Genomic DNA, 18,728 nt, shown 5'->3' with positions numbered 1-18,728 from the left:
AGCTCGTACTCTCTCAAGTTCAGAAAAATCATGGTGACTAAAAACTTGTTCTACTTCAAGCTCCCAAGCTAGATAAATAGCAGGATTAAATCTACCCTCAAATGATGGTAAAGAGATGACCTGACCATATGCTTGTGTGTGTTGTCCCAACTCTCGTGATGGTGAAGATGTGTCCGTCGTCCAAGAACTTCTATCTCTGGAACCTGTCATGATTAGTAGAAACAAGAACCAAAATTCGAGAATAATGTTCCTATGAACTACTAGGATGTGGTTGTAAAGTGCTCACAGTAAAGCAAATATCAATATCTTACAAGTTCTGACCATGCAGCAGGTGGTGAGAGGCAACTAGCGGTGTCAAATAACTCCGAAGATTGTGTAAAGCGATTGCCAGGGGAACATGCGTATACACGGTGTAGAAATATGTGGAGCTGGGTTGGCTATATATGGTAGCAAAAGATTAGCAATAATCAATTTAGAGATGCAATGTTGAATAAACGCTCAACAACGGTACAATGCTGGTCCTAGGCTAGACCGAAATAGAGACGCGAGCCTAGAACACTAATGAGGTCACGTCGTAGCACAACTAGCATCAATGAAGGATACTAAGTAGCTCTGGATAGCAAGATATAAGTGAAGATCACAACGGCAGTAAAGATAATGATGTGAAACAACAGCCAAGCAGGATATATCAACAACTTTGTCTCCAACTTTCCTCTGAAAAAGTTTGTGCCGATTTTTTTTCAAGAATGGTATTGACTCAAGCTTTCAAACACAAAAGGAATCACTCAATTCCGAGTTGATATGAGGAGTCAAAAAATTCGAAAACTGTCCTGAAAAACTGGAATAAACTGTGTTCATGAACTTCGGAGGGCAAAAAGACCTATTTAGAAGCCGATTTTGAGGTGCCAAATATTGAACTAGCTTCTCCAACTATTTAAATGCGGCTCGTCGCTAGCTTTCATTCGAGTACTCGCGGAGGCAAAACGGACTTCGTATGAGGAAGTTATGCCTGTTTTACTGAACAATGCACAAAACAGATTCCAATCCGAATTCAACTACGAGATTGAGTCTAAAAAGATCCGAATTTTGTTTTTTTTTCTTCTCTCTTTTTTTTCCTCACACTTTTTTTTCTTTCTCTCCTTTTTTTTCTCTGACTTTTTTTTCTCTTTTTTTTTCTCTTTTTTCTCTCGTTTTTTTTCTCTCTTTTTTTCTCCCTCTTTCCAAAACAAACTAGATAAGATGCAGATTGGATCAAGTGAAGATGTGAACGATCTCAACTATTATTATGACAATGAATGGTGGGTAGCACGTGGTGGAAATTGATGGATGGATGATGGACAACGGAAGAGATAATGATGCAGCGGTGGCGTGACTAATGTGAACAGAACTCGAAACTCTAAACGAACTAGACACTAAGACCAGCAACTCGACACGACGATGCAACCGATAATTCAACTATGCAAGCAATGAAAAGAAAATTGCAAAGGCTCAGACTGGCATGGACCAAGGATGAATAGATCTAACTCTTTTTTTTGGCTTTTTCTTGGACAATAGGTAAGAAAATAAATCTAATCTAGGAAAACTGGAAATTCTCACCGAGCAACCTGAAAACTGATACCACTTGATAGAGGCAAAGGTGTCCCGATGTTTCGATGAGATGGTGGCTATCGTTTTCTGTAGGAGTCGACCTTGACGATCCGACTACGAACGTGCGAGACGTCGCGCCTTAGCAATCGCTAAACCAACTTCCGAGGGGTTATTGACCACACCGGAGCACGATCAACCTGACCACGAGGGCCTGTTTCCTGCGAGCAAACGAAGAACAAGCAAGAAACTGAGATTGCAATCTGGATATTGCGAATATAAGATGAAAGCTTTATTGATCAAGGTGGGGTTCTGTGACGTCTTGGTCTGGTCGTTGGACACAAACGAAGTACGCGAAGTTGCAGCTATGGCGAACTTTTAATCTAAACAAAACCCAAGGAAAAAGCTACTAGATGGATCTACTTATATAGGAGTAAGGGGTGGCGGCCAAGGAGGTGGGAGGACGTCCCAAGGCAGCCTAAAACTGACCCTAGGTCGTACAAGGCTCATGGGCCCAAGTGGAGGTGATGCAACACCTTTGGGCTTGTAGTTTGACTCGGATTCTGCTGCAATGTCAGATTGTTTCGTCTGTAACTCAACGCTCCGGACGAATTTGAAGGTGAATCCAATTGGGTTGGAAAGAGCACGAAATCTAGTTTCCAACAAAAAGAAGAATCACCCAATTCGGAGTCCGTATGAAAAAGTTGTTGGCGTTTTGAGTCAGGTATGTCTGTGCAGTCCGAATCTGAATCCAGAACGTGAAAGACTTAGACTCTATCTTCTCTTGGCCCAAAAGTGACGTGAGAGGACTTTTTGAACACAACATAAACTTCTCCTTTTCCCTTATCTTCATATGTGGATTGTACAAATGTCCCATACACCTGCAATTAGACAAAACACAAAAGTGTGTGAAGTATTTTTGTTCTGGATAACATAAATAGATTATTGAATAGTTTGCATTAGAAATCACCTGAAAAATATGCATGTATGCAATATTTTTGGTCGTATCCAAGGTAGTCATGTTCTCATCAAGGAGCGCCATTCAAATAAGGAACATGCTTCTTTTCATTTGATGTATGTTTCATCACTTGTTAGTCACCCTCGTTTCCACCTTTTTGTGCAAACAGAGATATACGTTTTACGCTTGATCTTAGTTGAACTGCACAAATGATATCCAAATTATAGTTGAACATTCCACGAGCTTCACAAGCAACCTTGACGTCGCTCAATTTTATTGCAACTAATGAAGAATAAGATGCTAGCTCATGGGACATCACTTCATTTTAGGTGAACTACACTAAAAGGTCCCATGAATTGAATCATCCATGTTGGTGACTGGTGTCATCCCTTCTATGATGGCGTTGACTGCAAACATGGTTCCCATCATGAGGTATGCTCCTTTTTGGTCCGACCATTTGCCAAAGATCCTGCATGTTGAGTCTACTCTTGTGCTACTGTTTTTGGCACTACCATGATAAAGTAGTAATGTTATTATTTTGCACCTTAATCTAGTGGCACTATTAATTTGAGGCAATGTTTTGGCATGGCTAGTGCCACTTATTTTTTTATATTTCGAAAGAGGGGGTTTCCTCCGATTTCGTTAAAGTAACCCAACCATAGAGAACCATTATCCGACAACATATCAGTGTAAACGGGTAGTTATGCAACTACTACTAGAACAGACTGAGTACTAGCAGGAGACAAGTTCACCACATAAGCTAGGCAGGTAGGGGGACGCAGCACCAGCTCGACCAAGTTTGGATTACAACCCAAATGCTACCACAGAAACATCAGGGGGGAAGATAGGGACTGAAAGAGCCATCTTCAGCATCCCAGTCTAAGCACTATCGGCCTCCATCCTTGCGAGGCATGGTACACCTCACTTGCTACCTGCTCGTCCCTGGTGCCACAGATAAAATGAAGTAATAATATAGTTAAAATAGAGCAAGTGTCCTCTCTATCATTTCATTTCCAATGTAGGTAAAGAAAGTGCTTCTCTTTGTTAGTATATGTTTCATCAACTAGTCACATTATTAATGTTTAAGTGTTTCTGCAAACTGGGGTGCTTAATTTTAGTTGATCTGCACAAAAATAGAGATTGGAATGTCTCAAGGCCCCTCCTTGTACTACAGTTGTACACTGATGTTCATCACTGGCAGAAGGTGTATCGGGGAGAATTGGGTCGATTTATAGTATGAGGCCTACCGTATGAGGCATCGCAGGGCCCATCTCGCCCTCGCAGCATGGCATACTATGATACTATCATAATTTTTTCTTCTATTTATTAGTGTATGTTTCATCGACTAGTGCCACTATAATGTAATCACACTTTTTCATTATCTATGCAAACAGGGTTATTCAGCTGCGTTTTGGTGGAACTGCACAAATGTACGGATGGAACCGACATATATGCAGAGTGCGAGGGTGCCAATTAAAAATTACCAACACCAACCATGCTCCATCTAAGCATTGGCATCCACCACCACCAGTGGGATGTGTGGCGCTCTCTGTGGACGGATCTTTCTCAGCAGAAATCCTCTAACCAAATACTAGTAGCTTATGTTGGCACTTTTCTAGGGACTACTCTTTTCTAAAAGAAGCACCAATATATTTTTCTTAATTTGTACATAGTGTCGCAACTTTTTTGGTCCAGAGCTATCACTGGTACAACGACATGCTATACAAACGGTTTTTAACCCCTTTCCACGACGGCATTTGGAACTGTCGCCAAGTGAGTGTGGGTGATAGGGGGGTCCTTCCCACATGACCCAGAAACCGTCGAGGATAGGCCCTCCTGGGACACTGATAGAGGCTAAGGTGTCCCGATGTTTCGATGAGATGGTGGCTATCGTTTTCTGTGGGAGTCGACCTTGACGATCCGACTACGAACGTGCGAGACGTCGCGCCTTAGCAATCGCTAAACCAACTTCCGAGGGTTATTGACCACGCCGGAGCACGATCAACCTGACCACGAGGGTCTGTTTCCTGCGAGCAAACGAAGAACAAGCAAGAAACTGAGATTGCAATCGGGATATTGCGAATATAAGATGAACGCTTTATTGATCAAGGTGGGGTTCTGTGACGTCTTGGTCTGGTCGTTGGACACAAACGAAGTACGCGAAGTTGCAGCTATGGCGAACTTTTAATCTAAACAAAACCCAAAGTCTAAACGACGCCCTAAGGGCTGTATATATGGAGGAAGAGGGGGGAATTTCGTGGCCCTTGAGGGTGGGGTCCGAAACCAACCCTAACTCTTGTTTCCCCACACATACGGACTCTAAAAATAGCCTATACTTAAGTATTTCGAAATTACATGGGCCTGGCCCATTAATAAGGTGACGCAGCACCTAGAATAGCCTATGGACGAATATTATGAAGTGGCATATTGTATATTTCGTCCAAGCCTTCATGCACTCCTTATGGCGGCTTCAAAGTCCTGAAATCATCACTTGTAACTCCGTTCTTGATCCCCTTGCGCATGCCATCAACTCCATGCGTGTTCTTGCTCCAATGTTCATCCTTCTCCAAGCTAGGCCCTTCATTTGTAAGCAAAACAAATGTATCCAATTTAGGCAGCATCATAATCTCATGAACATTAGAATCATTACCAAGAAACGAAAGTACCTGGTAATTTAATTGGCGTGCGCGAGCTCTAGTAATTGGTCCAGTATATGTAACAGTAGGGGTTGTGGGTGTAACAATGGTATTGATGTCCTCGTCAGACACCAAATGAGCTCGTGTGCGATCGGGCGAGGAATCGAAACCCAATCATTTCCGTAGGTATGTACATCCCACACGATGAATCTTAGAAAAACATTTCCGTAGGTATGTACATCCCACACGGTGAATCTTAGAAAAACATTTCCGTAGGTATGTATATCACGCATAGTTCTTTGTGTGGAAACGTTTATGCAAGGTGGCCCAACGCAAACAGTTCGCTGCCGGAAGCCATGTGTGATTTTTAGTAGATCAAACACACCTACTTTCTAGAAACCGTGCAGGTTGTTTGAGTTCATTGCCCACGGCGCTGTCTGAGTAACCGTCTGCATTAGAAAACCCTAATAAGCAGGGTAATTAGCCTATTAGTGATAATCCATGTACTAATCAAATTGATATTTCTTATAAAACACACCCGATATTTCATATCCATATAACAGCAACCAAGATTTCATAATCGAATTACATCAGATAGCTTCGGCACTCAGTTACGCCATTTCTCAATAGCACCAAGTTTCACATGCAGCATCAAAAACCTTTGGAAAGTAGCATCATACACGGTAAATAGACAGATGAATCTCATCTGGGAAACTGCAGAAGCGGAAGGCAAATATTGAGCCTTTAGTGATGTTGAATGTCCTTGCAATTTTAGGCCAGTGGCTATGGTTAATTGCCATCCCAACCTTCATCCTCTTCCGCAAGACTTCAATATTGTACCGTGGGTGTTGAATGAATACCTTCCTCGCCTCTTGACCATGCAGGTGGTTTGAGAGGTAATCATCGGTGAACTGCTTTGAAAAGTACTGAAAACAAAGATATGCATAAATTGCTGTTATAAATTTTGAAATGGCGGAAGGGGTAAAACAAGGTAAAAGAGTTAGTACCATGCTATAGTTGACTGATGTCTTCTTCATTGTGCAAACAAAAGATCTTGTTGTTATTCGTCGAAAGTTTCTTCATCCTTACAATCTTTCTGAGTTTCTTGACTTGACTAATATTCATGGACATCTCATTTCCCCATATCCAAAATGGGTCGAACAGTGGGTCTAAGCCTCTGACAGCAGGACCTACATGTGCAAGACCAAATTGTAAGAAACCTAAATATTAGAATTATTCCTGCAACTGCACAATAATGTGCTATTAGCCAATGGACCATGCTTGAACAAACCTCGATGGTAAAACGCAGTGTCTCCCATTGTTTCCCTGCAACACACATAAGCAAGATCAGGTTAACTGAGAGTTGCCATACTACCAGTAGAATATGTATTGAGTACAACCAAATTCGATTGGTGTCACATGCATAACAATACAAAATTGTACCCACAACAAATGAAAATCAAATTGCAGAACTGAACCAAACAGTTAAATGGATAGCAGATCAAATGAACCAAAATAGTTAAGTGAACACGACATTGCAGAATAGAAACATGTACTAGAAGATAAGACAGTTAACAAAATAAAGAATGCTTGAGAACAGTACTACAAAATGTAGCAACTGTTTGACCAAAGTGTTAGTTGAACATTACATTTCAGAGGACCAAACTGTTAACTGAACATCAGATTGCATATTAACATTATAGAGGACAAATCACTAGAAGGCACTGGTGGTGCCCTCGAGAAAACAACATGAACTGTATTTTAAAGTAGACAACAATGTGGCCGTGTCGACGGTGGCCTCGAAGAGGAGGTGCTCCTCCAAGATCTGGCGATTGGCACGCATGGCAGCCATAGCGACCTTGTGCGCGCGTGCAGCCGCATGCTACTGAGCTCCATGTTATACTGCGTGCAAAATGGTTGTGGGTGGCGCTTAATTGGAGGAGGGGGACAGTGATTTCGGTGGACGGTGTCACGCCGTTGGTCGGGGCATGTGGGACGGGAAAGGAGGAGGATGGTGTGGGTGGGGTGTGGATTACCTGACCATGTCGACGAGGCCACGCAGCAAGAAGAACGATCGGCGGTGAGGAGGCCGCACAGCAAGAACAAGGGTCGTTGGCGAGAAGGCGGCGCTGCAAGAACAAGGGTCGCTGGTGAGGAGGCAGCACTTCAAGAAGAAGGGTAGCCGGCGAGGAGGAGGCACTGCAAGAAGAAGGGTCGCTAGAGAGGAGGCTGAGCTGCCAGTGAGCAGCAGTGAAGGTTTGAACATGGAAAGCAAGGAGAAACAGTGGAAATGTGGCTTTTGGTGGGAGGGCGGGGGCGGGGAGATTGATATTTCCGTGGTGGCAAAAAAATTTCGCTTGGTGCCGTGAGAAACTGGCGCGCAAGTGTGGTTCTAGCGGGGGCGGTGGACTGCAGATTACGAAGCTTCCTGCGTAAGCCAGACAAGACGGTGCGCCAAGATATTTTACATCGCATCCCACACGATTCTTTCTAGTAAACTATTAGTGGTATACCTGATTTTTTCATTATGTTTTGAAAGACAAAATGGTGTTATAGAGGGAAAGGATGGTGTTTGAATTGCTAGAACATTTACGTACAGTGAACATGCAACTACTACATGAGTTTCGTGTTTAAATTGAGTTTTGGGGCATTTAATGTGCATAATTCAAATTTGAACTACAAGCACATGCTCTAGTGCACCAAAGTTTGTTGAAAAATCACATGTGTGTCTTTGGGTGAATTTATAGGTCGCATGCAAGAAATGGGAATGAAATTCAAACATGTCGGCGTCGTGGCTCGGCCTGAAAGATTGAGAAACTTGGTTTTTTAATTCCTATAAATCCAAAACATGCCTGAAAATCATGAAACTTGGCATGGTGTCATGACATGGCACCAACATGCTGCGCTAAATATTTTGGCCAAATTGGGACAAGCTTTGGTGTAAGCTTCTTGCAAACCGGAGCTTCCCTTAAGAAGGCTCGTGTTTCTGAGAGGGAACGTGTCACTTCCGCGTGCGAAACGACATACGTACACTGCCTTCTCCCGCCTAAAGTTTTTTTACACAGATTAGACCAAATAGAAGTATCGTGCTAAATTTTGGAATTATTTCGGGTTCAGTTGGCCTTTTTTATACATTAATTGAGTTTCTGTGCATTTAATGTGCATAATTCAAATTTGAACTACAAGCACATGCTCCAGTGCACCAAAGTTGGTTGAAAAATCACATGTATGTCTTTGGGTGAATTTATAGATCCAATGCAAGAAATGGGAATGAAATTCTAACATTTGGGCGTCGTGGCTCGGTCGAAAAGATTGAGAAACTTGGTTTTCTAATTACTGTAAATCCAAAACACGCCTGAAAATCATGAAACTTGGCATGGTGTCATGACATGGCACCAACATGCTGCAATAATTTTTTTGGCCAAATTGGGACAAGCTTTCGTGTAAGCTTCTTGCAAACTGGAGCTTTCCTCAAGAAGGCTCGTGGTTCCGAGAGGGAACGTGTCAACTCCGTGTGCGAAACGACATACGTACAATGCCTTCTCCCGCCTTAATTTTTTTACATAGGCATATTAGACCAAATAGAAGTATCATGGTAAATTTTGGAATTATTCCGGGTTTCATTTGGCCTTTTATACATTAATAGCGTTTCTGGGCATTTAATGTGCATAATTCAAATTTGCACTACAAGCACATGCTCCAGTGCACCAAAGTTGGTTGAAAAATCACCAGTGTGTCCTTGGCTGAATTTCTAGGTCCCATGCAAGAAATGGGAATGAAATTCAAACATATGGGCGTCGTGGCTCGGCCGGGAAGATTGATAAACTTGGTTTTTTAATTCCTGTAAATCCAAAACACGCCTGAAAATCATGAAACATGGCATGGTGTCATGACATGGCACCAACATGCTGTGGTAATTTTTCTGTCTGATTTACGAAGGCGCACACATAAACAGTTAACAAAGTCATTTTGGAACAAGTGCTGTCACGTTACAAATCGGAAACACAAGTATTATTGAAGCAGTAGGCATTCTACTTACCAATTACATGCCGCCACACGTCCCCTTTTTTATTGGCTAGGAGGTGTCGTGCGGGGTACTGATAACCCACAAGTATAGGGGATCGCAACAGTTTTCGAGGGTAGAGTATTCAACCCAAATTTATTGATTCGACACAAGGGGAGCCAAAGAATATTCTCAAGTATTCGCAGCTGAGTTGTCAATTCAACCACACCTAGAAACTTAATATCTGCAGCAAAGTGTTTAGTAGCAAAGTAATATGATAGTGGTGATAACGGTAACAAAAGGTAACGGTAGTAAAAGCAATGTTTTTGGTATTTTGTAGTGATGATAGCAATAGCAACGGAACAGTAAATAAGCGGAGAACAATATATGGAAAGCTCGTAGGCAATGGATCAGTGATGGAGAATTATGCCGGATGCGGTTCATCATGTAACAGCCATAACCTAGGGTGACACAGAACTAGCTCCAGTTCATTGATATAATGTAGGCATGCATTCCGAACATAGTCATACGTGCTTATGGAAAAGAACTTGCATGACATCTTTTGTCCTACCCTCCCGTGGCAGCGGGGTCCTTACGGAAACTAAGGGATATTAAGGCCTCCTTTTAATAGAGAACCGAAACAAAGCATTAACACATGGTGAATACATGAACTCCTCAAACTACGATCATCACCAGTAAGTATCCCGATTATTGTCACTTCGGGGTTAACGGATCATAACACATAATAGGTGACTATAGACTTGCAAGATAGGATCAAGAACACTCATATATTGATGAAAACATAATAGGTTCAGATCTGAAATCATGGCACTCGGGCCCTAGTGACAAGCATTAAGCATAGCAAAGTCATAGCAACATCAATCTCAGAACATAGTGGACACTAGGGATCAAACCCTAACAAAACTAACTCGATTACATGATAGATCCCATCCAACCCATCACCGTCCAGCAAGCCTATGATGTAATTACTCACTCACGGCGGTGAGCATCATGAAATTGGTGATGGAGGATGGTTAATGATGATGATGGCGATGGATTCCCCTCTCCGGAGCCTCGAACGGACTCCAGATCAGCCCTCCCGAGAGGTTTTAGGGCTTGGCGGCGGCTCCGTATCGTAAAACGCGATGATTTCTTCTCTCGTATTTTTTTTCTCATCGAAACTCGATATATGGAGGTGGAGTTGGAGTCGGAGACGCAACAGCGGCCCACGAGGTAGGGGGCGCGCCCCCACCCTCGTGGCAAGATGGTGGGCCCCCTGGCCTTCATCTTTGGCAGGTATTTTTCTTATTTTCTGAAAAGTGCCTCCGTGAAGTTTCAGGTCATTCCAAGAATGTTTGCTCCTGCACATAAATAACACCATGGTAGTTCTGCTGAAAACAGCGTCAGTCCGAGTTAGTTCCATTCAAATCATGCAAGTTTGAGTCCAAAACAAGGGCAAAAGTGTTTGGAAAAGTAGATACGTTGGAGACGTATCAACTCCCCCAAGCTTAAACCTTTGCTTGTCCTCAAGCAATTCACTTGACAAACTGAAAGTGATAAAGAAAAACTTTTACAAACTCTGTTTGCTCTTGTTGTTGTAAATATGTAAAGCCAACATTCATGTTTTCAGCAAAGATTATAACTAACCACATTTGCAATAACGCATAGGTCTCAAGTTACTCATATCAATAGCATAATCAACTAGCGAGCCATAATAATAAAACTCGGATGACAACACTTTCTCAAAATAATCATAATATGATATAACAAGGTGGTATCTCGCTAGCCCTTTCTGAGACCGCAAAACATAAATGCAGAGCACCTTTAAAGACCAAGGACTGACTAGACATTGTAATTCATGGTAAAAGAGATCCAGTCAAGTCATACTCAATGTAAACTAACAGTAATGAATGCAAATGACAGCGGTGCTCTCCAACTGGTGCTTTTTGATAAGAGGATGATGACTCAGCATAAAAGTAAATAGATAGGCCCTTCGCAGAGGGAAGCGGGGATTTGTAGAGGTGCCAAAGCTCGCTTTTGAAACAGAGGTGAATAATATTTTGAGGGGTATACTTTCATTGTCAACATAAAAACCAAGAGATGGTGATATCTTCCATGCTACACACATTATAGGCGGTTCCCAAACAGAATGGTAAAGTTTATACTCCCCCTTCCACCAACAAGCATCAATCCACGGCTTGCTCGAAACAACGAGTGCCTCCAACTAACAAGAGTCCCAGGGGGAGTTTTGTTTGCAATTATTTTGATTTAGTTTGCATAGAGCATGGGACTGGGCATCCCGGTGACCAGCCATTTATCTCGCGAGTGAGGAGCGGAGTCCGCTCCTCTTGAGAATAACCCTCCTAACATGGAAGATACAGACATCCCTAGTTGATACATGAGCTATTCGAGCATACAAAACAGGATATTTATTTGAAGGTTTAGAGTTTGGCACATACAAATTTACTTGGAACGGCAGGTAGATACCATATATAGGTAGGTATAGTGGACTCATGTGGAATAACTTTGGGGTTTAAGGGATTGGATGCACAAGCAATATTCCCGCTTAGTACAAGTGAAGGCTATCAAAAGACTGGGAAGCGACCAGCTAGAGAGCGACAACAGTCATGAACATGCATTAAAATTAATCAACACCGAGTGCAAGCATGAGTAGGATATAATCCACCATGAACATAAATATCATGAAGGCTATGTTGATTTTGTTTCAACTACATGCATGAAAATGTGCCAAGTCAAGTCACTTAAATCATTCAGAGGAGGATGCCACCCTATCATACCACATCATAACCATTTCAATAGCATGTTGGCATGCAAGGTATACCATTATAACTCATAGCTAATCAAGCATGGCACAAGAAACTATGATCTCTAGTTGTCATTGCAAACATGTTTATTCATAATAGGCTGATTCAGGAACGATGACCTAATCATATTTACAAAAACAAAACAGGTCGAGTTCATACCAACTTTTCTCATGTCAGCCAGTCCATCATATGTCGTCATATTTGCCTTTCACTTGCATGACCGAACGATGTGAATAATAATAATAGTGCACGTGCATTGGACTAAGCTGGAATCTGCAGGCATTCAATAAACAGGAGAAGACAAGGCAATATGGGCTCTTTTGTCAGATCAACAATAATGCATATAAGAGCCACTTCAACAATTTAATCATGGTCTTCTCCTATCGACCCCCAAATAAAAGAAAAGAAATAAAACTATTTACACGGGAAAGCTCCCAACAAGCAAAAGAAGAACAGGAAATCTTTTTGGGTTTTCTTTTTAATTACTACTACAAGCATGGAAACTAAACTAATTAAAAGCTACAACTAATTTTTTTGGTTTTTCTTAAGGTTTATTAAACACACAAGAAGAAAGCATAAAAAAGGAAAATAAACTAGCATGGATGATACAATGAAAAAGTATGAGCACCGACATCTAGCAATGAGTGTGTGAACATGAATGTAATGTCGGTGAGAAACACGTACTCCCCCAAGCTTAGGCTTTTGGCCTAAGTTGGTCTATGGCCACGGCTGGCCTGGCGGATATCCATAATAATAGTTGGGGTCGTACTGTGATGCATAAGATGAAGACTCCGATTTCCACTGGCTGACAATCATCTCCAGATCCCACTGGTAATTAGACTATCGTGAAGGATCAGATTGTGGTTCCGGCTCTGGCTCCTCGGCTGGTGCAGGGTTCCGGTAAGCGTGGATAGCCGTCAACAGAATAAGGTACGTGCCTACAGTCAAATCAAACAAAGAAGGAGCAGGCAAGGTAATAGTCTCAGGATGATGTTTATTAAAGAACAATTGATATTTAAGCTCTCCTTCCCTATTCTTAACAATAAAATCATGTGCTACCATACTTTTATAATCTAGATAAACACGGGGCAGCACTTTTTCTTCCTTCTCAACATGCCTAATAGGTATGTTAAAATGTGCAGCTAGGCGTGTAGCATAGATGCCTCCAAAGATAGGGCCCTTGGTACGGTTCAGACTTAACTGTTTGGCAATAATGCTGCCCATACTAAAAGAGTTATCACCGTATAAACCATGGTGCAAAATAATAATATCAGGGATACTCAGGTTTCCACAGTTTCCACGACCAATTAAGCAACGACTAGCAAATAATGCGAAATAACATAAAACAGGAAAGTGTGTGCTAGTGATTCGTGCATCGGAAACCTTCCTTGTTTCCCCTATAGTGATAGTGTCAATAAATCCCTCCACATCATCACGATGTGGTTCTTTTGTCTTGCCCCCAAAAGGGACTAAACAGATCCGACAAAAATCATAAAGTGACATCTTCTTATGCTCATCATATAAATGAAATTCCACCGTAGGTGGTCAGTTCATAGAATGAAAATGAAAGTTTTGCACAAAGGTATCTGTGAGCAAGAGATACTGATCGCATTGGTCGTGGAGGGAAGCGGTAAGGCCTGCAGTCTGAGCCAACTCATGAAAATATTCATAAATCCCGGCTGCTCTTAAGAAATCCTCGGAAGGCCATTCACATGCCCGAACCTCCGCGGTGCGAGGCAGATTATACTTAGGCTTCGGTGCCTTTTCCTTCGAGCTTTGGCTCGATGAGCCCCTCAAAAGTCTCATCATCATTTTCTGAAAAATTCTGAAATTTTTAGTAACTTCAAAATAAATGTAAACCAAACTCAATAATATTGATAGCAACTACTCCTACAAGTGCCTAGGGCCCATATCATGCATCAAAACTACTTTTGACCATATAAATTTGACATGCAAGCTCAAGAACAGGGTCACCTAAGCAGCACAAATTTGCAATGAATAAAGCACTAGAACAAAAACTAATTGGACCAATGGAGGAGTCACATACCAAGGAACAATCTCCCCAAGCAGTTTTGTGAGAGGTGCTTTGAGCAAGGAGATCGAAAATGGCAGCAAAATGAGCTTGGACTCGAGTTTGAGCTGGTTTTTCGTGTTTGGGGATGAAGATGAAGTGTGTGGGTGCTGGAATAAGTGGAGGAGGGCCACCATGGGCCCACGAGGCAGGGGGTGCGCCCTAGGGGGTGGGCGTGCCCTCCACCCTTGTGGCAAGGTGGTTGCCCCCGGTGTGTATTCAGTTCCATAAATCCTCAAATATTCTAGAAAAAATCATATTTAATTTTCAGGGCATTTGGAGAACTTTTATTTTTGAGGTATTTTTATATTGCACAGATAATCAGATAACAGACAAAAAATATTTATTTTTATTATATTTAATATAAATAACAGAAAGTAAAAGTGGGGTACAGAAGGTTGTGCATTCTAGTTTCATCCATCTCGTGATCATCAAAAGGAATCCACTAACAAGGTTGATCAAGTCTTGTTAACGAACTCATTCCGAATAACATGGAACCAGAGAAATTTCGAATAACACTATGTTACCTCAACGGGGATATGCACATCCCCAATAATAAGAATATCATATTTCTTCTTGACAATAGGAAGAGGAAATTCAAAACCTCCAAATATAGTCGATGGAATTTTTCCAATAGAATTGATACTGTGAACTTGAGATTGTTTCCCCGGAAACTGTACCGTATGCTCATTACCATTAACATGAAAAGTGACACTGCCTTTAGTGCAATCAATAACAGCCCCTGTAGTATTCAAAAAGGGTCTTCCAAGAATAATAGACATACTATCGTCCTCGGGAATATCAAGAACATTAAAGTCCGTTAAAATAGTAACGTTTGCAACTACAACAGGCACATCCTCATAAATACCGACAGGTATAGCAGTTGATTTATCAACCATTTGCAAAGATATTTCAGTAGATGTCAACTTATTCAAATCAAGTCTACGATATAAAGAGAGGCATAACACTAACACCGGTTCCAAGATCACATAAAGCAGTTTTAACATAATTTCTTTTAATGGGGCATGGTATAGTGGGTACTCCTGGATCTCCAAGTTTCTTTGGTATTCCACCCTTAAAAGTATAATTAGCAAGCATGGTGGAAATTTCAGCTTCTGGTATCTTTCTTTTATTTGTAATAATATCTTTCATGTACTTAGCATAAGGATTAGTTTTGTGCATATCAGTTAATCGCATACGCAAAAAGATAGGTTTAATCATTTCAGCAAAGCGCTCAAAATCCTCATCATCCTTTTTCTTGGATGGTTTGGGAGGAAAAGGCATGGGTTTCTGAACCCAAGGCTCTCTTTCTTTACCATGTTTCCTAGCAACAAAGTCTTTTTTATCATAACATTGATTCTTTGATTGTGGGTTATCAAGATCAACATCAGGTTCAATTTCTATATCACTATCATTACTAGGTTGAGCATCATCATGGACATTATTATTAACTTTATCACTAGTTTCAGGTTCATTACCAGATTGTGTTTCAGCATCAGAAATAGAAGTATCATTTGGATTCTCAGGTGTTTCAACAATAGGATCACTAGAAGCATGCAAAGTCCTGTCATTTTTCTTTTTCTTCTTTTTAGAAGAACTAGGTGCATCTAAATTATTTCTCTGAGAATCTTGCTCAATTCTCTTAGGGTGGCCTTCAGGATATAGAGGTTCCTGAGTCATTCTACCAGTTCTAATAGCCACTCTAACAGCATTATCATTATTCTTACTATTCAATTCATTGAGAAAATCATTTTGAGCTTTAAGTAGTTCTACTTGAGTGGCAACCATAGAAGTATGTTTACTAATAAGTTTAAGTTCACCTTTGACATTAGCCATATAATCACCCAAGTGTTCAAGCATATTTGAATTGTATTTCAATTATCTACCAAATAAGAATTAAAATCTTCTTTCTTAGCCACAAATTTATCAAACTCATCTAAGCATGGGCTAGCAATTTTAGTAAATGGGATTATAGCTTTATCATATCTATAGAGAGAATTTACCTTTACTACCTGTGTCGGGTTATCAAGACCATGAGTTTCTTCAATAGGTAAAGGATTAAGATTATATGTTTCTTCAATAGGCGGTAAATTAAGACCATGTATTTCTTCAATAGGAGGTAAATTCTTAACATCTTCAGCTTTAATACCCTTTTCTTTCATAGATTTCTTTGCCTCTTGCATATCTTCAGGACTGAGAAATAGAATACCCCTCTTCTTCGGAGTTAGTTTAGGAATAGGCTCAGTAATTGGCTCTGGAGGTGTCCAATTATTTTCATTTGTCAACATATTATTCAATAGAATTTCAGCTTCATCCAGTGTTCTTTCCCTAAAAACAGAACCAGCACAACTATCCAGGTAATCTCTGGAGGCATCAGTTAGTCCATTATAAAAGATATCAAGTATTTCCTTTTTCTTAAGAGGATGATCAAGCAAAGCATTAAGTAATTAGAGAAGCCTCCCCCAAGCTTGTGGGAGACTCTCTTCTTCAATATGCACAAAATTATATATATCCCTTAAAGCAGCTTGTTTCTTATGAGCAGGGAAATATTTAGCAGAGAAGTAATAAATCATATCCTGGGGACCATGCACACAACCCGGATCAAGAGAATTAAACCATATCTTAGCATCACCCTTTAACGAGAACGGAAATATTTTAAGGATATAAAAGTAACGAGTTCTCTCATCTTTAGTGAACAGGGTAGCTAGATCATTCAATTTAGTAAGATGTGCCACAATAGTTTTAGATTCATAACCATGAAAAGGATCAAATTCAAGCAAAGTAATTATATCAGGATCAACATAGAATTCATAATCCTTATCAGTAACAAAGCTAGGTGAAGTAGCAAAAGCAGGGTCAGGTTTCATTCTATCATTTAGAGAATACTTACTCCATTTAGCTAATAATTTTTTAAGTTCAGTTCTATTTCTGCAAGCTAAAATAGCTAAAGAAGCATCTTGATCAAATACATAACCCTTAGGAATAGCAAGTGATTCTTCATCATCACTTTCATCAGTATCATCAGATTCAATATTTTCAATTTCTCTAGCCCTAGCAAGTTGTTCATCAACAAAAGCACTAAGTGACATAGTAGTATCAGGCATAGAGGTAGTTTCATCATAAGTATCATGCATAGCAGAAGTGGCATCATCAATAACATGCGACATATCAGAACGAATAGCAGAAGCAGGTGTAGGTGTCGCAAACTTACTCATAACAGAAGGTGAATCAAGTGCAGAGCTAGATGGCAGTTCCTTACCTCCCCTCGTAGTTGAGAGATAGATCTTGGTTTTTGGATCTCTCAAGTTCTTAATAATGATAAGCAGATATATATCCCAAGTGACTCAAAGAATAGAGCTATGCTCCAAGGCAACGGCGCCAGAAAATAGTCTTGATAACCCACAAGTATAGGGGATCGCAACAGTTTTTGAGGGTAGAGTATTCAACCCAAATTTATTGATTCGACACAAGGGGAGCCAAAGAATATTCTCAAATATTAGCAGCTGAGTTGTCAACTCAACCACACCTGGAAACTTAATATCTGCGGTAAAGTGTTTAGTAGCAAAGTAATATGATAGTGGTGATAACAGTAACAAAAGGTAATGGTAGTAAAAGCAATGTTTTTGGTATTTTGTAGTGATGATAGCAATAGCAACGGAACAGTAAATAAGCGGAGAACAATATATGGAAAGCTTGTAGGCAATGGATTAGTGATGGAGAATTATGCTGGATGCGGTTCATCATGTAACAGTCATAACCTAGGGTGACACAGAACTAGCTCCAGTTCATTGATATAATGTAGGCATGTATTCCGAACATAGTCATACGTGCTTATGGAAAAAAACTTGCATGACATCTTTTGTCCTACCCTCCCGTGGCAGCGGGGTCCTTACGGAAACTAAGGGATATTAAGGCCTCCTTTTAATAGAGAACCGGAACAAAGCATTAACACATGGTGAATACATGAACTCCTCAAACTACGGTCATCACCGGTAAGTATCCCGATTATTGTCACTTCGGGGTTAACGGATCATAACACATAATAGGTGACTATAGACTTGCAAGATAGGATCAAGAACACTCATATATTGATGAAAACATAATAGGTTCAGATCTGAAATCATGGCACTCGGGCCCTAGTGACAAGCATTAAGCATAGCAAAGTCATAGCAACATCAATCTCAGAACATAGTGGACACTAGGGATCAAACCCTAACAAAACTAACTCGATTACATGATAGATCCCATCCAACCCATCATCGTCTAGCAAGCCTATGGTGGAATTACTCACGCACGGCGGTGAGCATCATGAAATTGGTGGTGGAGGATGGTTGATGATGACGATGGCGACGGATTCCCCTCTCCGGAGCCCCGAACGGACACCAGATCAGCTCTCCCGAGAGGTTTTAGGGCTTGGCAGCGGCTCCATATCGTAAAACGTGATGATTTCTTCTCTCTAATTTTTTTCTCGTCGAAACTCAATATATGGAGGTGGAGTTGGAGTCGGAGACGCAACAGGGGGCCCACGAGGTAGGGGGTGCGCCCTAGGGGGGCAGGCGCGCCCCCACCCTCGTGGCAAGACGGTGGGCCCCCTGGCCTTCATCTTTGGCAGGTATTTTTCTTATTTTCTGAAGAGTGTCTCCGTGAAGTT

This window comes from Triticum urartu, chromosome 3 (genome assembly GCF_003073215.2).
Source record: "Triticum urartu cultivar G1812 chromosome 3, Tu2.1, whole genome shotgun sequence".
In the NCBI taxonomy this organism is placed as follows: domain Eukaryota; kingdom Viridiplantae; phylum Streptophyta; class Magnoliopsida; order Poales; family Poaceae; genus Triticum; species Triticum urartu.
Note: the sequence above shows the minus strand (reverse complement) of the source record.